This window comes from Parasteatoda tepidariorum, chromosome 3, assembly GCF_982258835.1.
Source record: "Parasteatoda tepidariorum strain Cologne lab strain chromosome 3, Ptep-v5.0, whole genome shotgun sequence".
NCBI lineage: Eukaryota > Metazoa > Arthropoda > Arachnida > Araneae > Theridiidae > Parasteatoda > Parasteatoda tepidariorum.
In genome coordinates, this window is record NC_141757.1 from 962,210 (window position 1) to 979,710 (window position 17,501).

Sequence of the window (17,501 nt, forward strand, 5' to 3'; positions counted from 1 at the left end):
TATGAATTAATATTTGAAAAAACTATTAAAATCAAGTGCCATCCACTATTAGTTTAAAAAAATTATTTGAGCTTGAATGGATAAATGAAGAGTATTTTAATAACAATTGAAAATTTGAACAAGATATATTGGGAGAGTGAGTAGTAGGAATTTAATAATCACTGTTCGTTTCATGAAGTTACGAATTAATGTTTCGACAACTGATCAATTTGGTCTGAAAACTGATTTTCGGGAACAATCAACCATTAGGTTTTTAAATTATTCCCACCAATTACTCCTAATATTGCTGCTGTTATCCATGGCCAGGCCCCACTTTAAAACCTCATTCTGTAGACACAAAAGTTTCTCTACTTTATTCTAACAGTAAAAAACACACATTACATTTAACAACACTTTTTATTTACGTATAAGCTCTGGATATACATAAACTTGGAAGTATTTAACAGGATTTTATTTAACAGCTTTTCTTTAAAAAACAAATTTTCTACATTAATTTTTATCGCCTGCTCCTTCAACAAAAAATGTTACAGTCAGTATGCCAACTATGTATGAAATTAATACAACCGCATTGAGTTTAACGTTTTATAAGTAAGCAACAATTTATAAGAAAGTTTTGGATGTCATTGCAGGTGATGGAGCCACGTAAATTTCCATTCCCTGAAACTTGGTTAACAGTTTATTTTATGTGCAGTAATATGCGCCATCAAATAAATTTATTGTACAACCGGGCTTGGACGGCAGACTCATTTCTGGGTTTACAACTACTACTGTTCATCTCCATAAACTTGCACCATGGAACCCAATCCAGAAGACCAGGAAACTCCTGGACCAAACAAGCCTTCAAAGAAGACTTTTTGTAGCAACTAACCCGCATTTGCGTTACATGGAGAGGAAAACCTGGAAAACCTTCCACGGTTAGCCCGACGGTATGGAGATTTTAACCCACAATCCGTCTACACTTAGGATATTTTATGTCAGCACTGTGGTCTGTGCCGGTAGAATAATTTGCTTGCAGCATCTGGGGATTGGAACTTGAGATACCTCATCGGGAGGGCACCCATGAATCAGTTCTTAATTTCATTTGCAAACAAGATGTCCTTAGGTTCTCGCTGACACATGAATCTGCAAAATTGCAAAGATTCAGTTTGAGAAAAATTAAACTTTTTGTTTTAAATAGTGAGAGAGAAGAGAAAAGTCATGGTCTCACCAACTATTGAAAAGTTTTCTTGGTGTGAGAAGCCATCTTAAAATAGCGCAGTTTTTCCATAGACTCTTCTAATGCTTTCATTCGAAGCTGTGCAGTTTTAGTTCCCCGAGGCTTGTTCAACACCAGCATTTCAAGAAGACAGTCCATTCTGAAAAATACAAGACACAAAAGCAGTACCTATGCACATATCGAAACCAATGAGGTAGAATAATCCAACATTCTAAACCGAAAAAAAGTTATTAAACAATAGTAATAATGCACTTGCTATAATTAACACTCATTTCGCAGTGTATCAGTAGAATTTAAAGTTAATCACAGAAGACGGTACAGTACTTTATATAATTATAACTAATAGTTATGAATGTTTAAAAGAGTAACGTAAAAAATATGCTTTTAAACTATATTCCAAAGTAGTGATACTAAAAAGGCTTTTAGTTAACTCTTTAGCAATATGTAAACAAGAGTCGTGATGGCTCAGGTGATAGAGCGTTCGCCTTCCAATGCCTCAATTCTCCCCAAATCCTTAAAACTATTCTTCAAAGACGGACATTTTAAAGAAATTTCGACATACCTCAGATTTTTGAACCCTATGTGAGCACAAGTTTAAAAAATTTAGTGATTTTCATCGTAAATATTTTTGAGCTAGATTTTCAAATGAATAATTTCGGAAACAAAAAAATTATTCGTACAGATAGATCTCAAGGCTTTCAAAGTTATTCTTAAGAATTCGATTAAAGCTTAGTTCAAATTTAGAATAATAACATTGTTAACATTTTAGAAATGCACCATTCTATCACTTAACTAATTTTACCCAGCAGCTATGTTTTTGCCCTTTTAACCAGAAAATATTATAGACTTAAAAAATTTCAAGCACTATAAACGTTCTCTTTCTAAGATAAAACGTTAGCTGGGTGATTTTTCAGGGCACGCACTGGCAACCTTTAGTTACAGTACAGGACCTTACTCTATCCCACCTCAGCGTTTTAAATTATCTAAAATTTTCCTGCTCTATTTAACAGTCAAATATATGTAGCTGTGAGCGCCAGAGTTCTTCAGATACTTAGGGTCACGGACATGCGGGCTAGCATCGCAGTTCAGGACCACCCAGTTCTTTTGACACTCCGGTTCTTACGGCAACGTAGTCGAAAGAACGGAAAAGTTCCAAAACGGCTGAACAAGTGTGAAGTTCGAAGAGGGAGCAGAACGGCCGTCTACCACTCCCGATTCGGATTTCACACTTGTTCAATGCATTGAAATTTTCCGTTTCATAACACGTTCATCTGCGTTTTAAAACGAATGAGCCACGTATTTGCCAAAAGTCGGCAATTTGGTTCAATAAATCACGCGAAAACGTAGGACCAAAAAATCTTCCTTGTGAACGTTTATAGTGTTAAGAATCCATAATGCTTAAAAAGTTTATGTTTTGCATAACGTTTTTAAAGATATCCACTATTTAATATACAGACATAAGAAGACTCTTCCGATTGCTATCAGTGTGACCTTCATTGAAAAGTTACGGACAACTATGTATAAACTTAATACGACCCTAAAGACGTTAACATAATCTTAAGCCCCGGTATCCACGATGCCATAGAGTCCAGACGGGGAATTGATAACTCTTTTCCATAGAACAATCTATTTAGCATTCATTCTTGATCCAGCACCGCTGCGTGTAGGCAGATCTCACCGTCCATGATATCGATGTTAACATTTCATTAAAAAAAAGGAAATAAGTTTGAGTCTCATTATTAAACTAATGTTTTTGTCCTTCCTTGCTCCACAAACTCCTACAGAAAAATTGTGCAACCGGCATTGAACAGCAGACCCATTTCTGGATTTATGACTATTATTGCTCAGCTCTGTAGCCTTGCACTTATACCCCAAACAGAAGACAAGGGAACTCCAGGAGGACTTTCAATATAACTAACTGTATTTGTGTTGCATGGAGAGGGAAAAAAATCAAAACTTTCCATGGTTACGCAGACAGTAAATCGATTTTAAACCCATGATCCGTCTATCACTCAGGATATTTTACGTCAGCACCGAGGTCAGTGCAAGCCGGATGCGGAATACGTATCGATCAGCCATCGCTGAAATTCGAACCCGGTTCACCTCATGGGAAGGCGAACACTGACCACTGAGCCATCAGGGCTCAGCATTCATTTTAGGCAAATTTCGAAGTTTTCAGTAGCTAAATAATTCTATTACCTAACCACCTGTTGCTTTTGTTTATACTTTAAGTTGCCTCTTACCCTCCCTCCCTCAATTACAGGTTAAAATATGTTATTTTCGTTCTCAATTTTTGAACTGTCTAGATTTTGATTTCACAGTGAAAACAGGGTGCAACTTGTCCAAAAATCAACTTAAAATTTTAATTTTTTTTTTTACTAGAGTAAAACCTTAAAAAACATCTTTGTTTGATAATTTTTATACTTCATTTTTCTTTGAAGTTAAAATAAGCTGAAAACTCATGACGTCTGGCAAGCGTGATAACTTTTCTAAATCATTTCAAGACAGAAAAATCTTTGTTTATAACGAGTTCTAAAAACATTTATTAGCCTTCGGCTTTGGGGCAAAAATTCCCTTGGGGGAAAAAGCATTTCTGTTATTAAAATTAACAAAGTTACATGAAAGAATGGAAGATATTTTTACTTTTGTCTGATATTATGGAAAAATAACATTTCACCTTTTTTTGCTTTTTGCATCACAATCCCTTAAGTTATTACTGTGGGCCGCCTCATTCGGAGCTTCGGCAAAACTTGAACCACCTCATTCGGAGCTTCGGCAAAACTTGAACCACCTCAGTCGGAGCTTCGGCAAAACTTGAACCACCTCAGTCGGAGCTTCGGCAAAACTTGAACCACCTCAGTCGGAGCTTCGGCAAAACTTGAACCACCTCAGTCGGAGCTTCGGCAAAACTTGAACCACCTCAGTCGGAGCTTCGGCAAAACTTGAACCACCTCAGTCGGAGCTTCGGCAAAACTTGAACCACCTCAGTCGGAGCTTCGGCAAAACTTGAACCACCTCAGTCGGAGCTTCGGCAAAACTTGAACCACCTCAGTCGGAGCTTCGGCAAAACTTGAACCACCTCAGTCGGAGCTTCGGCAAAACTTGAACCACCTCAGTCGGAGCTTCGGCAAAACTTGAACCACCTCAGTCGGAGCTTCGGCAAAACTTGAACCACCTCAGTCGGAGCTTCGGCAAAACTTGAACCACCTCAGTCGGAGCTTCGGCAAAACTTGAACCACCTCAGTCGGAGCTTCGGCAAAACTTGAACCACCTCAGTCGGAGCTTCGGCAAAACTTGAACCACCTCAGTCGGAGCTTCGGCAAAACTTGAACCACCTCAGTCGGAGCTTCGGCAAAACTTGAACCACCTCAGTCGGAGCTTCGGCAAAACTTGAACCACCTCAGTCGGAGCTTCGGCAAAACTTGAACCACCTCATTCGGAGCTTCGGCAAAACTTGAACCACCTCATTCGGAGCTTCGGCAAAACTTGAACCACCTCATTCGGAGCTTCGGCAAAACTTGAACCACCTCATTCGGAGCTTCGGCAAAACTTGAACCACCTCATTCGGAGCTTCGGCAAAACTTGAACCACCTCATTCGGAGCTTCGGCAAAACTTGAACCACCTCATTGAACCACCCAAAACTTGAACCACCTCACCAGCTTGTTAAAACTTCAGCAGCAGCGTATCGAATAGTAAGACAATTCTGAAAAATACGAGACAAAAACAGTACCAACGCACAAAACAGAAGGATAAATTTAAAGCGATAATCTTATCCAATAATGCAGAATTTAAATATTTAAGAACAATATTATTTGATTTTGAAGATACAAATGTTTGCACAAACAATACTACATCAGGACGGTAACATGCTGGAGTTTTTTCGTAGTTAACTAAACCAAAAAATAGGATGAAGTACCGTTAGTGATAACATGCATATAGTTAAAATTTGCTCTGTCTAAATAAAAATGTGATAAATTGACTAAATTGTTTACTTAAGACAATTTTAATTTTAGCTGCTTATAGCACTTTGCCATTTTGACTTGAATTAAACAAAAGTGGTGACCATAATTTAATTTTAATACTTATTAGATAGAAATGCAATAAGTTATTAAATAAGTTAATATTAAGAGTTCACTTCCTCTAGGAACATTCAGCCAACATTCAGCCAACAGTACATTTTAAACAAAACCACTGGTTTATTTGATCGTACAGTTCGAAAACTTCACATGAAGTTTCTTACCAAAAGTTAAATACTTGGAAGTCTTTCAATGCATGAAAAGTAAAAAAGAAATTTACTTTTAAACGATATTCTAAGGTAATACTAAAAAAGAAGCTTGGATAAATTCATCTGTTATATACACATGTCTCGGTTTTAACAAATATCAAGAGTGTAAACAAAAATATAGAATTCCATAGATTAGATCATTAAATTTAATAGAGTAGAAATAAAACGAACAGAAGTATATCAAAATTTAAAAATAGGTCTAAACAATTTGAATAATCTTTTTTCAAAAGATATAAAAATACTCCTGTAAAAAAACTGAAGTTTATATAAGATCTATTAAGAAACAGATTTAGTTTAAAGCTAGAAAATTACTTTAATTTTGCAACAAGCGAATGTCTTCCAATAATATGTTAAAAATTTAAATCTAGCAAGTTTTAAAATGAACTACACATTTTTATACTATGTTTCCCACCTATACATGCCTCATAAAACAAAAATGAGAAAGTGTTGTACTAAACATAATTTTTTCCTAACAGAACTGAAAAATTTTGATGGCTTATAATGGGTAAACATTAAGAAAATTAACTTTCATAAATATGAGACATACTAACAAAAATTGGATGCACTCTTTTGAAAAGGAACTTTTTTAAAGAACGCCACGAAATAGTGAGGTCTAACAAATGCAACTCATTGGCAAACTGAAATGTCACTTAACAAATCAGTAATTGCCTTCAGCAAAAATTAAAAGTTTTAGTTCTGTTTCAACGTGAATCGTTAGTAAAATTCTTTGACTTCTCGTGAGTCAAGGACTAACGAATCTTTAGTTCGAGAAGGTATTCGATTCTTCTAAGTGCTTTGAAATCCTCATTAATGTAGTCAACCCACCTTATTGTTTTGCTCGGGTTCCAATTTGTTTAAAAGGGAGGTAATTTACGCCGCATTAGAGCTGCAGAATAGGTTATAATTACAGGTTAACATATGTTATTTTCGTTCTCAATTTTTGAACTGTCTAGATTTTGATTTCACAGGAAAAACAGGATGCTACTTGTACAAAAATCAACTTAAAATTTTGATTTTTTTTTACTAGAGCAAAACCTTAAAAAGCATCTTTGTTTGATAATTTTTATACTTCATTTTTCTTTGAAGTTAAAATGAGTTGAATACTCATGACGTCTTTCAAGCGTGATAACTTTTCTAAATCATTTCAAGACAGAAAAATCTTTGTTTATAACGAGTTCTAAAAACATTTATTAGCCTTCGGCTTTGGGGCAAAAATTCCCTTGGGGGAAAAAGCATTTCTGTTATTAAAATTAACAAAGTTACATGAAAGAATGGAAGATATTTTTACTTTTGTCTGATATTATGGAAAAATAACATTTCACCTTTTTTTGCTTTTTGCATCACAATCCCTTAAGTTATTACTGTGGGCCGCCTCATTCGGAGCTTCGGCAAAACTTGAACCACCTCATTCGGAGCTTCGGCAAAACTTGAACCACCTCATTCGGAGCTTCGGCAAAACTTGAACCACCTCATTCGGAGCTTCGGCAAAACTTGAACCACCTCATTCGGAGCTTCGGCAAAACTTGAACCACCTCATTCGGAGCTTCGGCAAAACTTGAACCACCTCATTCGGAGCTTCGGCAAAACTTGAACCACCTCAGTCGGAGCTTCGGCAAAACTTGAACCACCTCAGTCGGAGCTTCGGCAAAACTTGAACCACCTCAGTCGGAGCTTCGGCAAAACTTGAACCACCTCAGTCGGAGCTTCGGCAAAACTTGAACCACCTCAGTCGGAGCTTCGGCAAAACTTGAACCACCTCATTCGGAGCTTCGGCAAAACTTGAACCACCTCATTCGGAGCTTCGGCAAAACTTGAACCACCTCATTCGGAGCTTCGGCAAAACTTGAACCACCTCATTCGGAGCTTCGGCAAAACTTGAACCACCTCATTCGGAGCTTCGGCAAAACTTGAACCACCTCATTCGGAGCTTCGGCAAAACTTGAACCACCTCATTCGGAGCTTCGGCAAAACTTGAACCACCTCAGTCGGAGCTTCCGCAAAACTTGAACCACCTCATTCGGAGCTTCGGCAAAACTTGAACCACCTCATTCGGAGCTTCGGCAAAACTTGAACCACCTCAGTCGGAGCTTCGGCAAAACTTGAACCACCTCAGTCGGAGCTTCGGCAAAACTTGAACCACCTCATTCGGAGCTTCGGCAAAACTTGAACCACCCTAAACTTGAACCACCTCACCAGCTTGTTGAATCTTCAGCAGCAGCGAATCGAATAGTAAGACAATTCTGAAAAATACGAGACAAAAACAGTACCCACGCACAAAACAGAAGGATAAATTTAAAGCGATAATCTTATCCAATAATGCAGAATTTAAATATTTAAGAACAATATTATTTGATATAAAGTACACGATTTAAATAAAAATGTGAGAATTTAATAAAAACCAAACAAATTTTGAAGATACAAATGTTTGCACAAACAATACTACATCAGGACGGTAACATGCTGGAGTTTTTTCGTAGTTAACTAAACCAAAAAATAGGATGAAGTACCGTTAGTGATAACATGCATATAGTTAAAATTTGCTGTTTAAATAAAAATGTGATAAATTGACTAAATTGTTTACTTAAGACAATTTTAATTTCAGCTGCTTATAGCACTTTGCCATTTTGACTTGAATTAAACAAAAATGGTGACCATAATTTAATTTTAATACTTATTAGATAGAAATGCAATAAGTTATTAAATAAGTTAATATTAAGAGTTCACTTCCTCTAGGAACATTCAGCCAACATTCAGCCAACAGTACATTTTAAATAAAACCACTGGTTTATTTGATCGTACAGTTCGAAAACTTCACATGAAGTTTCTAACCAAAAGTTAAATACTTGGAAGTCTTTCAATGCATGAAAAGTAAAAAAGAAATTTACTTTTAAACGATATTCTAAGGTAATACTAAAAATAAGCTTGGTTAAATTCATCTGTTATATACACATGTCTCGGTTTTAACAAATATCAAGAGTGTAAACAAAAATATAGAATTCCATAGATTAGATCATTAAATTTAATAGAGTAGAAATAAAACGAACAGAAGTATATCAAAATTTAAAAATAGGTCTAAACAATTTGAATAATCTTTTTTCAAAAGATATAAAAATACTCCTGTAAAAAACTGAAGTTTATATAAAATCTATTGAAAAACAGATTTAGTTTAAAGCTAAAAAATTACGTTAATTTTGTAACAAGCGAATGTCTTCCAATAATATGTTAAAAATTTAAATCTAGCAAGTTTTAAAATGAACTACACATTTTTATACTATGTTTCCCACCTTTGCACGCATCATAAAGCAAAAATGAGAAAGTGTTTTACTGAACATAATTTTTTCCTAACAGAACTGAAAAATTTTGATGGCTTATAATGGGTAAACATTAAGAAAATTAACTTTCATAAATATGAGACATACTAACAAAAATTGGATGCACTCTTTTGAAAAGGAACTTTTTTAAAGAACGCCACGAAATAGTGAGGTCTAACAAATGCAACTCATTGGCAAACTGAAATGTCACTTAACAAATCAGTAATTGCCTTCAGCAAAAATTAAAAGTTTTAGTTCTGTTTCAACGTGAATCGTTAGTTAAATTCTTTGACTTCTTGTGAGTCAAGGACTAACGAATCTTTAGTTCGAGAAGGTATTCGATTCTTCTAAGTGCTCTGAAATCCTCATTAATGTAGTCAACCCACCTTATTGTCTTGTTCGGGTTCCAATTTGTTTAAAAGGGAGGTAATTTACGCCGCATTAGAGCTGCAGAATAGGTTATAATTACAGGTTAAAATATGTTATTTTCGTTCTCAATTTTTGAACTGTCTAGATTTTGATTTCACAGGAAAAGCAGGGTGCTACTTGTACAAAAATCAACTTAAAATTTTGATTTTTTTTACTAGAGCAAAACCTTAAAAAGCATCTTTGTTTGATAATTTTTATACTTCATTTTTCTTTGAAGTTAAAATAAGCTGAAACCTCATGACGTCTGGCAACTCCCGGACCAAACAAGCCTTCAAGGAGGACTTTTTGTAGCAACTAACCCGCATTTGCGTTACATGGAGAGGAAAACCTGGAAAACCTCCCACGGTTAGCCCGACGGTATGGAGATTTTAACCCACAATCCGTCTACACTTAGGATATTTTATGTCAGCACTGTGGTCTGTGCCGGTAGAATAATTTGCTTGCAGCATCTGGGGATTGGAACTTGAGATACCTCATCGGGAGGGCACCCATGAATCAGTTCTTAATTTCATTTGCAAACAAGATGTCCTTAGGTTCTCGCTGACACATGAATCTGCAAAATTGCAAAGATTCAGTTTGAGAAAAATTAAACTTTTTGTTTTAAATAGAGAGAGAGAAGAGAAAAATCGTGGTCTCACCAACTATTGAAAAGTTTTCTTGGTGTGAGAAGCCATCTTAAAATAGCGCAGTTTTTCCATAGACTCTTCTAATGCTTTCATTCGAAGCTGTGCAGTTTTAGTTCCCCGAGGCTTGTTCAACACCAGCATATCAAGAAGACAGTCCATCCTGAAAAATACAAGACACAAAAGCAGTACCTATGCACATATCGAAACCAATGAGGTAGAATAATCCAACATTCTAAACCGAAAAAAAGTTATTAAACAATAGTAATAATGCACTTGCTATAATTAACACTCATTTCGCAGTGTATCAGTAGAATTTAAAGTTAATCACAGAAGACGGTACAGTACTTTATATAATTATAACTAATAGTTATGAATGTTTAAAAGAGTAACGTAAAAAATATGCTTTTAAACTATATTCCAAAGTAGTGATACTAAAAAGGCTTTTAGTTAACTCTTTAGCAATATGTAAACAAGAGTCGTGATGGCTCAGGTGATAGAGCGTTCGCCTTCCAATGCCTCAATTCTCCCCAAATCCTTAAAACTATTCTTCAAAGACGGACATTTTAAAGAAATTTCGACATACCTCAGATTTTTGGACCCTATGTGAGCACAAGTTTAAAAAATTTAGTGATTTTCATCGTAAATATTTTTGAGCTAGATTTTCAAATGAATAATTTCGGAAACAAAAAAATTATTCGTACAGATAGATCTCAAGGCTTTCAAAGTTATTCTTAAGAATTCGATTAAAGCTTAGTTCAAATTTAGAATAATAACATTGTTAACATTTTAGAAATGCACCATTCTATCACTTAACTAATTTTACCCAGCAGCTATGTTTTTGCCCTTTTAACCAGAAAATATTATAGACTTAAAAAATTTCAAGCACTATAAACGTTCTCTTTCTAAGATAAAACGTTAGCTGGGTGATTTTTCAGGGCACGCACTGGCAACCTTTAGTTACAGTACAGGACCTTACTCTATCCCACCTCAGCGTTTTAAATTATCTAAAATTTTCCTGCTCTATTTAACAGTCAAATATATGTAGCTGTAAGCGCCAGAGTTCTTCAGATACTTAGGGTCACGGACATGCGGGCTAGCATCGCAGTTCAGGACCACCCAGTTCTTTTGACACTCCGGTTCTTACGGCAACGTAGTCGAAAGAACGGAAAAGTTCCAAAACGGCTGAACAAGTGTGAAGCTCGAAGAGGGAGCAGAACGGCCGTCTACCACTCCCGATTCGGATTTCACACTTGTTCAATGCATTGAAAATTTCCGTTTCATAACACGTTCATCTGTGTTTTAAAGCGAATGAGCCACGTATTTGCCAAAAGTCGGCAATTTGGTTCAATGAATCCGGCGAAAACGTAGGACCAAAAAATCTTCCTTGTGAACGTTTATAGTGTTAAGAATCCATAATGCTTAAAAAGTAACATGTGCCCTTGCTGCTCAAATAGTTATTAATTATCATCATGATATAAGATAGACATAAGGAGGCAGGCACTTCTATTTACTGATCAATCAAAAATTGTAAGAGTAAAATATTGAAATAAGATTTTATAACCGTCGTTGAATAGTAGACATAATTTTGGGTTTGCGACTACTATTATTCTGTCCCGTAGCCTTTTAATTTTGAGTCCCATCCAGAAGAAAAAGGGACTCCTGGATCAAGTATTGGAGTAAGTCCTTAAAATATACAAGTCTATTTTAATATTTTAACTCATATATGAGTAATTATAATTGAATTTACTAGCATAGATAAATATCTACACTATTTAAGATCAAATTTAATAAAAAGAAGATTTAATGTTTCTCAGGGCTGCTGAATAACTTTCCATATGAACACAAACTAAAGACTGTCCCTCAAAATTTTCTGAGGAAAAGTGAACAGGAAGTTGATGGTATAGTGCAAGTAAAAAAAAAACACATTTCAGTCTTTAAGTTTAATTAATTTACTCTGACTTACAAAAAAAAAGCTAATTTTTTTTTAAAGTGATTATATTTCTATCCAAGACGTCTCGATTAAAAAAAAATGTTCTACTGTTAAAATTTTTCTTATCCAGAATTTTTACATTGTCTAGGTAAATATTTTTATCACCAGGGATATTGCTTACATTAACATAATTCGTATCATTCTGACAGATACTATAAAGTTTGCTGTAATAAAAAGATGTATATTATTCCAATTCTTAGGTAAGATCTGCTATGTAATTTTTTCTAGAAGACAGACATGTAAATATAGCTCTGACACAGTTGCAACCCTAGCAGCTTGTCACTCAGTTGTCCTAAACACCAAACCAAAAGCAAAACTATGTGATATATTACAAATCGTACATAAAATATACATTATAAACATTGCATTGAACAGTGAGCTCAGTTTAAGAACAGCAAGGAAAAGTAAAGAAAAATATTTTACTAAGAACCGATCATTACCAAATTTGAATTTTAAAAATCTAAAGATAACTGCTTTCGATATTTATTGGAGAGGATAATTAATAAAAAAATCTTATAGTACATTAATTTTTTATACTTAACTGAATTCACGCCATTTATCACTGCTTTATATTCCTCGATTAACAAGTATCTGATTTTAACTATTATTTCATTATTAAAGTCTCCAAAACTAAAAATATATTATAAAGCAATCTCATAATTTTACCTTTAGATTTAATATTCAATGTTTTACATTTATAAAGCCATGAATCAAATTTACTTCAGGATCGTAAAAATGTACCAATATCTGCAATTAAAATTATGAAATTGTAAAACAGAATTTAACTTATCACGATTACTAAATTATCGTTTTACGATTATTTTAATTTTATTTTGCAAATCAAAGTAAAAGTTATTTCTACGAATTCGAGAAGAATCTTACTGTTGTCTATTATTTCATTGGTAAATGAACTTGAAAGAAATGCCTAAAGAAAAAAATTTAAAAAAAGTAGTAAATTTCTCATCTGAGATTGCAATCGGTTTCTGACCGAATCGTGGAAGGAAAATATTCCCTAACCACAAAGAAAACAATCCAAACCATTTCATTTTTAGATAATATAAATTTATACTATTTCATAAGAGAGAAACTTCCATTGTACGACTTACCATTACAATACATACTGACTTCTAAACGCAGGTAATGTGGTTTCAAACACAAGTAAATATTTTGAACTTTTGTAGATCATTGATAAATAACTAAAAACTAATCTCAGTGGCACGACAGCCCATAGAGAGCCCAAGGCCTACTGTGCACATCTCAGTCTTCTTGACCTTGGGCTCTGGGGTGCAGGAGCAGATGTTGATAAATATTTTAGTAAAATCAAAACCACTTTTAAACGAGATTATGGTACTACATTTTGAAGCAACCATTTAGTTATTTGTATTCATTAAGACAAATATGAGCGTTGACTTCAAATTAAACTCATGACTTCTGGCCCCTTAAGTAGCCATAGATAAATTTCAAACAATTTGTCTCTAAAAACTTCAAATGACCTGCATGTTTTACCTAAGCATTTTTTACCCCCCCCCCCCAAGAAAATTATGAAGTTCTCTAATTAAAATTTAAGAGCTCAATTTATACTGTAAAACATAATCAATTGTACCAGAACAAAAGCGTAAGGTTCTTAATTTTCGTTATAGTTTTAGGGACAAAATAATTTTTTGAAAACACATTAAACACAATTATTTAATTCTCAGATCAGAACCAAGTTAAGAAAATTCTTCACATCTTTAACTTGATTTTCGAAACTATTGCAATGGGCAATATTCAGTCCTTTAATTCCTGCCTTTAAGTAGAATTAAATTTTTAAAGCAGTATTCGTGCACATTTGCAGTATATGTCATCAAGGTTCTGAAAAGTTGCAAAAATACTGCACATCATAATTCAACATTCTTAAAAATGCGTTAACAAAAACTTCTTGGTAATCAAATAGTTCATTGTAAAAAAGAGAATAAGTAGTGTAAATTCTTTATAAAAGGAATGAACTAAATGGGTAAGAAATCTGGACGCAAAGCTGCTGAATAAAACTAAAAGAGTTGGCAAAACGAACATTGAAGAAATATTTTAAAAATATTCTGGTTTCCAACAGCAAGTCCAGACTTCTGCAATATAACTAAACAGGAAACAAATTTGTTAAAAAAAAAAGGTGGAATGAATATGTCTAATTTTAAGATTGAATAGCGCTGACGTTAATACCATGGATAGCGTTAACGTGGGACGCAAAAAGATGGAAAGATATTCTACTTATCTAAGCCCTGTTAGAATAAGGAAGAGAAAAATAAAAGGGGTAGAGAGATGGAAGAGAGGTGAAATCATGTGGTGCTAACAGAATGATCTGATATCCACGTTAAATCGAATTCAACCGCTGTTTGTGACAAAACTTTTGATCTAACATCGCAATGCTTAAACTTAACCAAACTGATATAGCACAATTTTAAGTTATAACCATTCGTGTCAACTAGTCTTAATTCCTTTTCTTGTTTCGTTTCTCCCTTAACCATGAAATCAAAGTTCCTTAAAGTTTAATCGAATAGTAGATTCAACTGAAGTTTGTTTCCTCTGTTTTGAAAGTTAAATATGCACCAATAGAAATAGTCACAACGGCATGAAATTGCAGATCCCGCGTTTAATCGTGAATAAACTTAGCTCCATACTTTGTCGTAAAAATCACTGCAGCAGCACATATGAGTAAAACTATAAGTTCTGAAACAGCTGGACGAATATGAAGTCTGACGAAGCAGCAGAACGACTGTCTGCCACTACCACGTCAGGCTCCACATTTGCACAGAACTTCCATCTACATTCTACCCATACCTACTTCGATTAGAGACCAACAATCTGGTCAATGTCGTTGTAGTGACTGGTGAAACAAAAATATTGCTATAGGATGCAAAAATCGCTAACTGCCTAATGAATTCAAATTGTATTACGTGTTGGTATCTTAAAAATAAAATCTTGAATACACATTAAGTTTTAACTATTCCAGTTCTTGCCCGAAACATTAAGCGTGGCAAAAATCTCGATATTGAAAGACAAAAATGCTGACACAAGTGAATTCTTTTAAATATTCAAATGCTTCATTTATAGTAATATTCGAAATATCTAATTCAGTGTTAGTTGTAAAGAGAAAATAGAATGCTTTTTTTTTACCAATTGAAGGGTAAGCCTATTGTTTTTTCGAAGATAAAAATATAACCATTTACAACCAGCTAAATACACAATTACCCTACATCTTGATCGCAATACTGACACTAAATGAATGTAACAGGGATAAGCGACTTATAAAATGAGACCATCTATTGAAGATCCTTTGTAACATTAGCTTATGATTAATTTTCACGAAGCTTTAACTTCAGTAGTAAAAAATGTCACAAGACATTTGATGTCACTATAACTATTCTAATCATAAAATTAACTATGTAGGAGGCTAGAAAGAAAAACATGCAACATGACAAAAATTGTATATTTTGAAGTTTCGTTTACCAATAACGGACACAAACTATACAATGAACAACACTCTTGTTACCAAAATAAGAATAGATTGAACAATGTTCAAGTTTCTGATCACAAAATTCATTTTGTTTCTTTCGGGAATTCAAATAAAAACGTAGTACCATTTAGTTTCGATCTAAGAAATCGCGGGAAATTTAGCTAATTAGTTTGAATTACCTTCACTGTATGATTTATTTAAATTGAACTTAGTAATTTCATTTTTGAAATGCTAACTGTGCATAATGACAATGTTTTAAATATGTATTACAGTTAAGTAGAAATTTGAAAATATACATTAGCTTCTAAAGTTTCAAACGATTACACTTGTTGAGTAGATAACTAAGATTACATGGTTATTTAAAATCTTACTATTAACATAATGAAATTAGGACTGAAAGCGAACATTTAATGACTCCATTTTTAATAAAGTTAAATTAAATACATAGACAGCACACCAATAAAATCTTAAAATTTTTATAATTTAAATAGGTCATATTATTAAAAACTATTAAAATATAATTACTGTTATTCAAATATCATAATTATTAAATTAATTTACTTAATGACAGGTAATCAAATTAAACTGATGCAAAAGAAATAATTTTAGTTCAATTCCAAGCTCTGTTGATGACGTATTCTTTCCTACCATTAAGATATTCAAATTTTATAAAAAATAAATTTAAAAGCAGAGTAATACTTTTAAAGATAAAAACTAGGTAGCTCAAACTTTTTTTTTAATTTAAAAATATCTTATGAATAAAAACTATTTTCTTAGATTCAAAATTTACGACGTTGTTTTTTTTTAAATTATGAATTTGTAATTGGTTAGTGAGCATACACGGCAATACTTTTAATGTTACAATTCGCACTTTTATTCTTCTAATTTGGTTCCTTTGAGTTTTCGTTGATTTGAGGAAAAAACTACAAATATGCAACGAGAATATCGAAATAAGTTTTATTAGTTATTATAAAATTTTCGAAAGTTTCTGAATTTTTCAGCTAAATGTAATATTCAACAGTTAACTTATTTTCGGAACACTTTTGATGATTGCTATTTCCACAAAAAAAAAAGATGTTTATCCCGCGCTTATTTGCTGATCTTATTTCATAAGAACCAATAGTTTCCTCCTGCCGGCTACCATGGAATGTCGAAATAGACAGTACAGCTATCTGAGAATAATTATAGCATTCAAGTATTTAAAGAGTTTAATTTTATAAAAATGGTGAGACATCTTACAGATGTCTGAATCAATAGTTTGACATCTTATTGATGATGTATTTTAAGTCTTTCAACCCCATTTTCTTAATTAAAAATATTTCTTTTCTATAAACTTAAAAATATATTTTCTTTTTTTTACTAAACAATGGGCTTACGGATGAATTTCCTTGCCCAAAAACAGAACGGGAGTACATAGGCAACTTAATATTTTTGTCTATAAGTCTAATAGTTATCTATCTGAAAAACATCAAATTTTGTCCCAAAATTTAAATTATTTAGAATTTAAGTACAGTATAAAATATATGCCTTATTTGGTTGAAATATATATGCATTAAAAATTTTGAGTGATTTTATAACTTTTTTTAAAATTATTCTATAAAAATATTATCTTACATAATCAATTTTTGTGCTCAGTTTTTGATTATGAATACATTTAATATAGTATATCTATATCAAATTGAATAACTCCTTTAAAATATTAATTTTATAACGTTTAAAGTACGAAATTTAATACCGCGGGTTTCAAAGATTTTTTGGTATATTAATAGAATTTAATTATTTATCTATTTTTTAAAACAAAATTTATAATGTATATTGAATTTGTTCAACAAATCAATTGACTTTCGGAAAAATCACGAAGATTTAAGAAAATTAAGATAAAAATATTTTAAATGCAAACATTTAATTTTGATATTTTGTTTTGCTTGAGTGCTCAATATTAACCACTTACACAGCATTTTCATAGAGTAAAATTATAAATTCAAAGGAAAATTTGATACAATATATAATTTGATAAAAAATTTAATTAAAAGTTTTACGTTCATGCATTATTAAAGAAATTTAAGATTACCAGATGTGTGCTTAAATATAGTAACTTTGCTTTGTACTCTTAACACGTTGAATGCCATTGGGGTCACAGGTGACAAGCGAAG

At 33.1% G+C, this 17,501-nt stretch overlaps 1 long non-coding RNA gene across 1 annotated transcript; it reads right to left on the reverse strand.

The window, feature by feature from the left end:
• Positions 1 to 382: 382 nt before the first annotated feature.
• On the reverse strand, positions 383 to 15,697 carry LOC147812692 (uncharacterized). The gene is made up of 3 exons (XR_015432312.1): positions 9,881 to 15,697; positions 1,208 to 9,795; positions 383 to 1,122 (listed from the first exon to the last, which is right to left on the reverse strand). It is a non-coding gene; the product is annotated as an uncharacterized LOC147812692 (long non-coding RNA).
• Between the last annotated feature and the right edge of the window lie 1,804 nt (positions 15,698 to 17,501).